The sequence below is a fragment of the Molothrus aeneus genome, chromosome 5 (assembly GCF_037042795.1).
Source record: "Molothrus aeneus isolate 106 chromosome 5, BPBGC_Maene_1.0, whole genome shotgun sequence".
NCBI classification, from domain to species: Eukaryota; Metazoa; Chordata; class Aves; order Passeriformes; family Icteridae; genus Molothrus; species Molothrus aeneus.
The window spans coordinates 21,388,569-21,401,661 of record NC_089650.1 but is presented as its reverse complement, the minus strand read 5'-3'; positions in this window follow the sequence as shown (position 1 = coordinate 21,401,661).

Here is a 13,093-nt window from a genome sequence, read left to right as displayed (position 1 = left end):
GTGAGGAGGGGAAGGGTCAAGGGATATGGACGCTAGGACAGGCCAATGAGCCCAGACCTGAAGGGCATCTGCCAACCACACGACGCCTTGCTGGAATGTTAAGATTGATGGACAGCTCTTAGGCAGGAGGGCAAAAGGGGGAGGGGGAAGGTTGGCACACCTGAGGGGGTTGGGATAGGTGAAACAGGAAATCACACTGCAACATCTCCTGTTAATGGACCCATCAATGCCTTGCCACATGACTAAGAGATAACTCCCTTCAGGAGACATTTCTGTTTAATGGGCAATCAAGGACCCACTGCATGACTCATAGAATGAGATCAGCCCATTGTGAGATGCTCGCCCAGGTGGGAGGAGCTAAACATCCCCACCTGGATATAATCTGGAGTTTGGGACAGAACAAGCTGCCCTTACCCATTGGTTTTCAGAAGACAAGAGCTACCAGATCTTTTCCACGGGATCACCACTTCCAACAAGACTATTTCATCTGGACTTCTAAGACCACCCTAACTAGCAGGGTGTCAGGTTGTATTCTGACTCTGTCAGTGGTTTTTTTCTTTTGTATTATTGCATGTATTTTGGTTTTTTCTTTTTTCCCCCCTTTTCTTGATAAATTGTATTTCTGACTTGGAGTCTCTCACTGGCTTTGCTTTAAAACCAGAACATCATTTTGGTGCCCAACACAGGGCACCAAGGTACTGAGAAAAGTAAGAGTTACAATTCTGTGTTGTAGAAGCCACCTATTCTCTATGATCCTCAACATGCTTATATGGGTCTTATACCTAGCTCTCTATATATTTCTGCACATGCTTTATTGTTTTATTATGTCTATTGCATGATAACCTCCGAGGCTATGAACATAATTTGGAATATGTACTCAATTTTGTTTGCTTGTCCTAAATCTAGGTTGCTACGTCTGGGGCCTTAACAATCGTGCCCGGGCCTTAACAATCGCACCCAACCCTTCGGGGGAGGGGTAAAGAATTATTTTTTCCAGCCTTTTAGGCTTGACACAGCAGGTTTTGAAAATGTTGAGTTCTCTGTGGATGCCAAGGACAGCATAGTATTGTTGTTAGTTCTGCTTTGTCTTCTCTGCACAGCCTGTAACATGCTTAGAAACAAAGCATTACATGGTGTAGTGCAGCGTCTTCTTGAGGAAAAGAGAAGCAAAGCAACAGCGTCCATGTCCACACAGAATTCCACAGAGGAGGAAAGAACCAAACGCCTAACAGCATCCATGTCTACACAGACTGTCGCAGAGAAAGGAACCAAAAGCAAAACAACACCATCTGTGTCTATGCAGGCTGTCACAGAGGAGGAAGAAACCAAAAGCAAAGCAACAGTGTCTGTGTCTACACAGACTGTAACAGAGGAGAAAGGAACCAAAAGTGCCATCAGCATCTCCACACAAACTGTCACCAAACCAGAACAGCCTGAACCAGTAGCAGTTGCCCCTGTTCAGAAGAAGAAATCAAAGAGCAAATCAGTCCGCTTAGTGACTGGCAAGGATGCGGCAGGACCTTTGCACTCAGTGGAATAGACAGAGCCAGAAATCATCACTCGCTCTCTATCCCTGGGTGAGCTGCGTGACCTGTGGAGGGAATTCACCCGCCAGACGAATGAGTCCATCCTGACCTGGCTGCTCTGCATCTGGGATGCTGCAGCCAATGACACCATTCTGGATGGAAGTGAGGCCAGGCAACTGGGATTGCTGTCCCAGGATGTGGTCATTGACCAGGGGATTGGGAGAACCCAAGAAACGCAGCCTGTGGCGGCAACTGCTGACAGGTGTGAGGCACAGATACCTTTGTATAGAAGACCTCCTGGTGCACCAAGGAAAATGGAGCACAATGGAACAAGGTATCTGATGCCTGAGGGAATTGGCTGTGCTGGAGATAATTTTCTCAGAAGATGAGAGATTTCCTAAAAGCCCAGATTGTGTCCAGTGCACATCGCAAATGTGGTTGAGATTTGCATGGCTTGGACCAGAGATATACTCACGTTACCTGGCACCACTACAATAGAGGGAAGGCAAAGACAGGGTGGCGTCTTGGCCAATAAACTAACAATTTATGAGGACACTGTCACCACCCCATATCCTACCCACGTCTCGTCCATGGAAACAAGGCTGGCTGAGCAAGTGTGGAGCTTGATTGAAGGGGAAACTAAAAAAGGAACTTAAGGAAGAAGTCTACCACATCTTGCCAGAACCAACAAGAGTCTCTGCCATTAGGAGCCGGTGTCCCCCACCCAAGGAGAGAGGATACACTCCACGAGGTAACCTCTGCTTTCTTCTTCAGGAGCATGGAGAAGATACGAGGAAGTGGGATGGAAAACCCACCTCCTCCTTAGCAGCCCTGGTATGTGAACTGAAAAGAGGAACACCTAACACAAGAAGCTCATCTAGAGTCAACGCTGATCCAGTCTCTTGCACACAGAATTCCAGACAATATACGAATGATGATATGACTGATCCTCTTGAAGGAACCTCAGGAACCTTTTTACAGGAAGAGAGCAACATGTGCCATGATCAGGAATAGAGGGGCCCTGCCTCTAACCAGGGACAATTGGACTGTGTGGATCTGATGGCCTGGCACATCTGACCCACAAAAATATACGGCTTTGGTTGACACCAGTACCCAATGTACCCTGATGCCATCAAGGTATGGAGGAGCAGAATCCATTTTTATTTCTGGAGTAACAGGAGGATCCCAGCAGCTGACTGTATTGGGGGCCAAAGTGAGTTTGACTGAGAACGGGTGGCAGAAATACCCCATCATGACTGGCCCAGAGGCCCCATGCACCCTCAGCATATACTATCTCAGAAATGGCTATTTCAAAGACCCAAAAGGACATCGTTAGGCTTTCGGTATAGCTGCTGTAGAGACAGAAGACATCAGAAAACTGAATACCTTGTCTTGTCTCTCAGATGACCCCTCTGCTGTGGGATTGCTGAGAGCTGAAGAACAACAGGTACCAATTGCCACAGCAACAGTACACTGTTGGCAATATCGTACCAACAGAGACTCTGTGATTCCCATCCATGAGATGATTTGTAAACTGGAGAGCCAAGGGGTGGTCAGCAACGCTTGTTCACCTTTCCACAGCCTTATATGGCCAGTGCATAAGTCCAGTGGAGAATGGAGACTGATGGTGGATTACCGTGGCCTGAATGAGGTCACACCACCACTGAGTGCTGCCATGCCAGATGTGTTGGAGCTATGAACTGGAGTCCAAGGCAGCAAAGTGGTACGCGACCATCAATGTTGCCAATGCCTTTTTCTCCATTCCTCTGGCAGCAGAATGCAGGCCTCAGTTTGCCTTCACCTGGAGGGGAGTGCAGTACACCTGTGTGGTATTACATTTTAGTTAAATGGTATGCTCTGTTTCACCCCTTGAAAATGTATGGCTTATTCCAAGGCTGTGACCCTCCCTTGAATTATCATGTATCTGTAATCCCATTGGCCCAAGTCTTATTCCGCACCCACTCTGAATCTCCCTGTTAAGCCATGGGGGGAGACCACAGGCTTTCTCTTGTCCCTTTGTTCTCTCTTGGTCCCAAATTTCTTTTTTTCTTTTTGTTTTTCTTTGAATGACCTAAAACTGGGGGTCTTCTGGGTTAAACTGGTTTGAAAGTGAAAGCAGCAGTAAAGCTCAGATTCAAGGGTGAGAATCTGAGGCGGCAAACCTGCCTGGAGTCTGGGGGGCTCCAGGTGATTCCCTCTCCCTGAGAGGGGGAGCAGAAGTCGGCACCTCAGCCTAAAACTGGGGGCTGTGGTGGTCCAAAAAGCCAGTTGGAAAAGGTTAGACACCATTGGGCCAGTCACACTGAAAAGGCCAATCCCAAAACTCTCATATGAGCTTAGTGCCAAAGGCTGAAGCCCTTTAAGCACTCGCCCATGCTTTAAATTCGTTTAAAATCTGCAATATGGACCCATATAACCCATTTATTACAATTAAATGCTCATTTTATCTTTAATACCTACCACCAAAGGAAAATATCAAGTCAGATGGACTGTTTAAAACATAATCCTCGTTGCAATTGTATTTATTTTTATGCTGTGAAACTGTGCAATTACTGCTTCATTTTTTAAATTGTTAATTGTCATATTTCTCTTTATCTTTTCATTTTAAAGAAAAAAGGATGAATTGTGGTGTTACATTTTAGTTAAATGGTATGCTCTGTTTCACCCCTTGAAAATGTATGGTTTATTCCAAGCCTGTGATCTTCCCCTGAAATCTCATGTATCTGTAATCCCATTGGCCCAAATCTTATTCCGCACCCACTCTGAATCTCCCTGTTAAGCTGTGGGGGGTGAACTCAGGCTCTGTCTTGGCCCTTTGCTCTCTCTTGGCCCCTTTTCCTCCTAGGCTCTCCCTCTCTCCCCCTCCCTTCGCCTTCCCCCCTTCTCCCTCAGAAACCATGCTGCTCCCGAGGGTGGGACCCACAATAAACCCTCATCTAATTAGCACCTTCAGCAGCCGTGTGGAGTCTCCTTGCCTGCCTGCTGCTACCAGCAAACTTACAGCTTAGGGGGCCCCCCAGGGCCTCCCCTGGGGATCCTCCCCCGCAAACGAACTGCAGCACACCTGGAACTGACTGCCCCAGGCGTGGAAGCACAGTCCCACCACCTGCCATGGACTGATCCAGGCTGCACTGGAAAAAGGGCGAGGTTCCCAAACATCTACAGTATTTCAATGACATCATCGTATGGGGGAGCACAGCAGGGGAAGTCTTTGAAAAAGGAGAGAAGATTATCCAGAGTCTGCTGAAAGTTGGTTTTGCCATTAAGTGAAGTAAGGTTAAGGGACCAGCTCAAGAAATTAAGTTTCTAGGAGTCAAGTGGCAAGATGGACATCATCAGATCCCAACAGAAGTAATCAACAAGATCACTGCTATGTCTCCACCTACCAACAAGAAGGAAACACCAGCTTTCCTAGGTGTCATAGGCTTTTGGAGAATGCACATTCCCAAGTACAGCCAGATTGTGAGCCCTCTCTACCTGGTCACCCACAAGAATGATCTCCCCTGGGGCTCTGAACAGCAACAAGCCTTCACCCAGATCAAGCAGGAAATTGCTCATGCGGTTGCCCTTGGCCCAGTCAGGACAGGACCAGAGGTGAAGAATGTGCTCTTCTCTGTGGCTGGGAACCATGGTCTGTCCTGGAGCCTTTGGCAGAAGGTGCCTGGTGAGACTTGGGGTCGACCACTGAGATTCTGGAGCCAGAGCTGCAAAGGCTATGAAACAAACTACACCCCCACAGAGAAGGAAATCTTGGCTGCCTATGAAGGTGTTCAAGCTGCCTCAGAAGTAATTGGCACCGAAACGCAGCTGCTTCTGGTACCCCGGCTGCCAGTGCTGGGCTGGGTGTTTAAAGGAAAGGTTCGTTCTATGCATCACACCACCAACACCACATGGAGCAAATGGGTTGCCCTCATCACCCAGCGCTCCCATATTGGAAATCCAAATTGCCCTGGCATTCTGGAAATTATAACAAACTGGCCTGAAGGAGAGACTTTTGGATTAGCTTCTGAACAAGAAGAGGAGCAAGTGGCAGGTGCCGAGGAAGCCCCACCATATAATGAGCTACCGGAGACAATACACCATCTTCACTGATGGTTCCTGCCAAATTGTAGGCACTAACCAGAAATGGAGAGCTGCAGTATGGAGCCCCACATGACAAGTTGCACAAGCTACCAAGGGACAAGGTGGATCAAGTCAGGTTGCAGAGCTTAAAGCCGTCCAGCTGGCTTTGGATATTGCTGAACGAGAGAAGTGGCCGAGGCTCTATCTCTACACCAACTCATGGATGGTAGCTAATGCTCTGTGGGGATGGCTGGATTGCTGGAAAAAGGCCAACTGGCAGCACAGAGGGAAACCCATCTGGGCCACCGAGATTTGGCAGGACATTGCCACCCGAGTAGAGAGGGCTGACTGTGAAGATTTGACACGTGGATGTGCACAAACCCAAGAGTTGGGCTAATGAAGAGCATCACAACAATGAGCAGGTGGACCGAGCTGCCAAGATGAAAGTATCACAGGTGGATCTAGACTGGCAGCACAAGAGAGAATCATTCCTGGCTTGCTGGGCCCATGATGCCTTTGGTCATCAGGGGAGAGATGCAACATACTGATGGGCCCGTGACCAAGGGGTGGACCTTACTATGGACAACATCTCTCAGGTCATCCACAACTGTGAGACCTGTGCTGCAATCAAACAGGCCAAGCGGGTGAAACCTCTGTGGTACGGTGGGCGATGGTTGAAGTACAGGTATGGGGAAGCCTGGCAAATTGACTACATCACGCTTCCCCAAACCTGCCAAGGCAAGCGCTATGTGCTGACCATGGTGGAAGCAACCACAAGACGGTTGGAAACCTACCCTGTGCCTCATGCTACTACCCAGAACACCATCCTGGGCCTAGAAAAGCAAGTCCTGTGGAGACATGGCACTGCTGAGAGAATTGAGTCAGACAATGGAACCCATTTCAAGAACGGCCTTATAAACACTTGGGCCAAAGAACATGGTATTGAATGGATATATCATATCCCCTATCATGCACCAGCTGCCAGGAAACTTGAATGATGCAATGGAATACTTAAGAAGATTAAGTGCCCTGAAGGCACTTAGCAGTGGAACCTTCAGAAATTGGGAATTGAACTTAGCAAAAGCCACCTTGGTGGTCAACACCCAAGGATCCATCAATTGAGCTGGTCCTGCCCAGTCTGAACCACTGCACACAGTGATTGGAGACAAAGTTCCTGTGATACACATGAAAGGTATTTTAGGAAAGACTGTTTGGATTAATCCCACCGCAGGCAGGGGCAAAGCCATCCGTGGGATTGTTTTTGCACAAGGACCTGGTTACACTTGGTGGGTAATGCAGAGGGGTGGGTAAACCCGTTGTGTACCACAAGGAGACCTAATTTTAAGTGACAACTGTGTGTAAAGTTTCATTCTGTATTGTATATATCTATATATCTATATTTATATATATATACATATATATCTGTAAGAAGATATTGGTTTGTGCATGATGTAGATGGTAGTAGAATAAGGGGTAGGTTATGTCCTAGGGAACAATATAAAGATGTATTCTATCTTTCAAGAGCTATTGAAATCAGGAGGGGTGTTGTTTTTTCCTTATCTCCTGTTAATGGACCTATCAATGCCTTGCCACACGACTCAGAGATAACTCCCTTCAGGAGTCATTTCTGTTTAATGGGCAATCAAGGACCCACTGCATGACTCATAGAATGAGATCAGCCCATTGTGAGATGCTCGCCCAGGTGGGAGGAGCTAAACATCCCTGGATATAATCTGGAGTTTGGTTTACCCATTGGTTTTCAGAAGACAAGAGCTACCAGATCTTTTCCACGGGATCACCACTTCCAACAAGACTATTTCATCTGGACTTCTAAGACCACCCTAACTAGCAGGGTGTCAGGTTGTATTCTGACTCTGTCAGTGGTTTTTTTCTTTTGTATTATTGCATGTATTTTGTTTTTTTCCTTCCCCCCCCCCCCCCCCTTTTCTTGATAAATTGTATTTCTGACTTGGAGTCTCTCACTGGCTTTGCTTTAAAACCAGAACAGTGAGGGACACGGGGCCGGCCACATGGGCTCAAGGTCGGAACGGCCTTAGTGACATTGGTGCAGCCGGACGAGTGACAGTGTAGCGATTTTAGGGTTGAGTTGCGTGTTGCTGGTGGAACAAGTGCAGAACGACGTGGATGACCGCAGTAGGTGTTGTGTTTCTCTTAGTGCACCTGTACCAGCTGGACATCACGGTGAAACAGGGGCGGAACAAGGTGCGGGAGATGTTCATGAAGAACGCCCACGTTACGGATCCACGCGTGATAGACATGTTCGTTATTAAGGTACACACAGTTACTTCTGATTTGTTGAAGCTGCAGAGAATGTGGCTGATGGTGGTGAGTGTGATGGAGGAGAGGAACAAGTTTGTACCAGACTGTCTATGGAGTGGTTGTCTCTTGCACTTGGATTGGTAATATCTGTGTCAGGAAACCTGTTGATAAGGGATCAAGTGGCTTGACAAACCAGTTGTCAATTTGTGCCCGGTGAGCAGCAGCCCCATCCTCTTCTGCAGTTAAGCCTGGCCTACAACCGCACATGCCTTTCCTACTGACAGTCTGCTGTCCAGACCATGTTGTCTTTCCCACTGCTTTCCTCCTCCCTTTGGATTTCTCTAACAGTCACTACTTTGTCTTATAATTAATTTCTGTCTCCTCAGGTGCATGTGAGTAAGACAGGAGCATTGATATTGTTGGGAATTTTGCCAATTTTTTAGTGAACAAAGCCAGGGGTTTCTTTTATTTTCCAGAGATTGCCAGGAGGATCTGGCAATGGCTTGTAGTGGTTGAAGTATCTGTTGTCAGCCTGCTGTCACATTTGCCCAGCATGACAAGCCCAAGCCTCAGGGACCTCCCACCACCTTGGCCACTGCAGCATGGAATGCCTGACCTTGGGTTATGCAAGGTTACTAATTAGCTACAGCAAACATCCAAGTCCATGCAAGTGCACTGAACCTGTATTTAGTGTCTTTTTAAACTAAGGAAAAACTGCAGTGTCAGTGCTGCCTGCAAGGTCTCTGCTACTCTTTGCCACAAAAGGTGGGTTGCCCCTCTCACATTGGCAGTCTGAGCCCAGGTGGTGAAATTGAGGTCTTGGTTTGCTCAGGTGCTTACTCATGTTTGATGTGCTGTGCTTTAGTTCCCCTACAGGTTAGTCTCAAATGTATGGAAGCAGATAGCTGCTACTCTTCCTCTGGAGAGACTGGCACAGCGGGGCTCCATACTTGGCACGGCTCTGCTGTTTCTGTAGAATTGGCTGCATCTGCCAGCTCTGGCCTAAGGCAAACACACAAAAGGGTGGTGTTTAAGAGGCGTGCCTGCACATCTTGTCCCATGGTGTCACACAGGAACAGGCCTCCAAACACGAGTTGTCCTACACAAACCAGCTGTGCAAATGTGGCAGTATGAGGGGAGAAAAGGGGTCCTGAGCTGAGTGACAGCACATGCTCACAGTGCTGAAAATGTGTGTGTAACTTGAATGAGGTTGGAGCTAACAGCATGTACCGAAAGAACAGCTGTGGCACCACCGAGCACAAGCTTAAACAACAAAGTAGATAATGTGCCACTTTCCCAAAACAGGAATATTTTTACTCTTACCTTTGGAGCAATCCCAGCCACCAAGCCAGCAGGAAATTGATGCAAACAGAGATAGTTACTTTTACATTATTGACTGCAGGAAAATGGTAACAGCAAGTGTACTCCAAATGTAATGCCTCTCCTCATCTCCTCTTTCTGAGATGTGCTAAGTACATGCTGCTCTGAAGTCTCCTTGGAAGCCAGGAATGTTCAGCAGCCATCCGAAACAGGCTAATGAGCTTGGAGTGAAAAGATAGAGAAGTATTGCTGAAACCTGAAATCTGACTTTCCTATGAGGAGAATCACCCAAGGTTATTCTGCCTGCTCCTAAGACCCATAAGCACAGGAGAAAAATGTTCTTTTTTTAGCCAGATTAGCTTCTTTTTTTTTTTTTTTTTTTAATTAACGAAGGACTGAACTGAGGACCTAACTATGAAAAAGCAGCATCTCTTACTATCCTTCCAAGGCATGGAAACAGCAGCAAAATGCTTCCTGTGAAAAACTCCTTCTGCCAGAATAAAAAGATCCTAGCTAGACACTTCCTGGAACGAGAGTCTTCAGATTAGCCCTTTATCTATTTTAATCTCTATTTGAGATTGTTAGCAACATATATCTTTACTTTGTAATCATTCTGGTATCAGTGCTCATTAATGCCCTTTGCACCAGGATTTGTAAATTTTTCATCGGAGTAAACAGCTCCATTAAACACATTATGCAAGAGAGGAAATGGAGCCAGGAGCCAGCTGAATGCTACCCTCTAAGGCACAACCACTTAGGTTTAGGCTTATGCTTCAGGTTAGGCTTGTGAAAACCACAAAGCCCAGACCTTCAGGGATGTTTCAACTCCAAAATGCATGCAAAGTGGAGTACTTTATCTCATCTCATTACATTTGATTACAATCACTTCATTTCAGCATTTTGTTTTATTTCTTTACATTGAATTTAGTTTTATTATCAGTCTACCATACTCAGATTGTTTCACTTTCTTCTCTGATTTCAAGATGTCAGTGAGTAGTAATTCGGCAAGGTTTGGCCCATTTCCATGCATTTTGTGTCATCCCAGACCATTCTATTGTTTTCACTTTGAGAATTCTCTCTTTTATTTTTTAGCATTTCATTTCATCCCTTTCCTTTCCTGTCCATTCATGTTGTTCCCTGATTTCAGGATTTCAATCACTATAATTTTCAATGAGTCTAATTTTGGCAAGTTTTGCTTCTTACACTGCACCTCATTTCCCAGAATCAGGGAAAAAAGGTAAACAAAGAGTCAGGAGAAGAAATTGAAGGAATGAAATGCTAAAAAAAGAGAGAAAATTCTGAAACAAATGGAAAGCAATAAAAGGGACTGTGATGCCCTGAAGTGCAGGGAAATGGAGCACGGCTTGCCCAACTGACCCTCACTGAAACCTTGAAACCAGAGAACAAAGTCTAACAAACACTCTGGATAGGAGATATGATGAAGTAAAATGCAATTGAAAAAAAGTCAGAAAATTTGCAAATAGGATGACTACAACCAAGTGCACTGAGATGAAATGAGGTGCAGTGAAAACCACTGAAACTTGCCAAAATTATTCCCATTGAAATGCTGAAATCAGAGAAGAAAGGTAAGCAAAGACACAAGAGAAGAATTGGAAGAAATTAAATGCTAAAAAAAAGAGAGAAAATTCTGAAGAAAAGTGCAAACAATAAAAGTGAATGGGATGACTTGTCCATTCAGCAGTATGTTCACATTTCCCCTACTCCTGCTTTTGCTACTTGTGTACTCAAGAACTTTTTCTTGCTGCTTTTGACATATTTTCTCAGGTTCAGCTACAAGTGGACTTTGACTTTCCTAAACATATCTTTGCATGCCAAACAGTGGTTCAGCATTCCTCTCACGGTAACCATCCCTGCTTCCACCCTCTATAAACTGCCTTTTTATATTTGAATTTTGCCAGAAGCTCCTTGTTCATCAATGAATGAAACATTTATGGAAACTTACTATACAATAAGCTTTACAAAGAACAAGAAGTGCATCTCTTGCTTTACTTAGTATTTTTATTATACCACCTTTAATTTCTTATCACTTACAATACATTTCGAGCAGGTGTCTGAGAAGGTTTTTAGTAGTTTTTCCTAAGTTTACCTGTATAGAGGTTTAATAATGCAGGAACCTTCTTCAGGTTGTTGCTACTAATGTTGTGACTGGGACAGAAAACCAGAGATAAAATAAAGAATTAGCTCCCTTTTCAAATACATTATTTCTGAGTTATATCCAATAATTGACTTAGAAACTTAAAAGTTACACATTTACTTTCTATGCTAGTGGACTTGAGGCACACAGGGTTCATGGAGCAGTCCCATATATCAGAACAGGCTCCAAGCCATGAAGCAGACTGAGCAAAAAAAATATGATAGTCAGTCAGCAGCTGTTTCCCAGCTTACCTGAATCATCCATACTTGATAGAAAATATCTCTGCCCGTTGGGAAACAGAGGCTCCTTCTATCCCAGTTCTAATTCAGGACAGAGCACAGCCTATTCTTTGCTTTTAGAGAGGTTTTTCTTTTATTGTTTTCTCCCCTTCCCTTTATGCCCCTAAAACTGTCCACAAAATGGAATATACAGGTTCAAGTTCCTCTTCTGAATGAAGGAAGCTTTGATTTCCCCAGCAAGTTCCATAATTGTGAAGGCAGAGCACATTTTTCCACCATTTTGCTTTGCCACTCTTTCAAGAACTGAAAAGTCACAGAGACAGTCAGGGAGAACAAGGAAGAGCATGACTGTAGCCCATGCTAAGGGTTCTTCAGATGACAAGCTCTCATTTATAAAACTACAAGTTTACCCAATATCAGGCCATGGGACTGCAGGGCCATGCAGACAGATCTACTCTGTCACTATTTCAGTGGAGCACTTTTTGTTTTCTGTACAGTGATGCTACCTCCAAAGCACAGTTAATACATCTTATTAAACTGTGCAGCCAATGTCTGGTAGCTAGGCCACCATCCTAACAGATGGAAGCTCTAGTTTGATTCCCCGTCATGCTGAGGAATTCTTACAACTTTGTATTCTGACTTGGGGGAAGGAAGGTTCACTATCTACTCAGGCTTTATAGAGAACATGGGGCAGAGCCTCTTCTTTCTAGATTCTTTTTAAAAAGCAATAGCTCTTACCAAACCTCACAAGGTTCTTAAATCAACCTCCATTTCACGCATGGTCTGAAACTTCCCAACATAATAAGCCTCTCTGAAGAGTGAAATACAGTGAAGTCTAGTCTCTAGATATTGAACAGACCAAGCATGAAATAATTATCAAAATACCGTGTCCATATTAACATTCACAGTATTTGGAATCTGAGACAGTAAAAAGCAAAAGAATGAAAGTACAATGGAGAACCAAGTACATGCTTACCTGGTAAGCAGATCATCAGTTATGCCTCCAGACTTAGAACTTTTGATCTCTGCACCCAAATTCCATTCTGGGCTTCTACTGGACCCGCCTCAAGACATTTCATGTAACATTCCTTTGTTCATTCCCATGAATACAGAAAGGCAGATGTTATTTCATTCTCAAACTGCAATGTTTTCTAAAGTGAAATTATTGTATTAAGCCACTTTGAGGCAAGACAGACTCCTTATATTTATATTACACTTCAGATTATAGTTAGGAAAACAATATCTTAAAAGCAAAGTGTCAATACTTCTAATATATAAAGCACTGAGTAAACAGCAAAGCTAGAAGAATTTAACTGGAAGCTAGCCTCAAGTATTTGTTTGAAGAGTTTAAACAGAAGAAAGATTTAATAAATAGCAGCTTTCCTGGAAACAAATTTTTTCAGCATTGCTAAGTAGTGATACCTTCCATTTGAGGATGGACATTTAAATCACCTATATAATCTAATGTTTGAAGAAATATAGTTACATTTATCATGATGGTATCTGAGTGC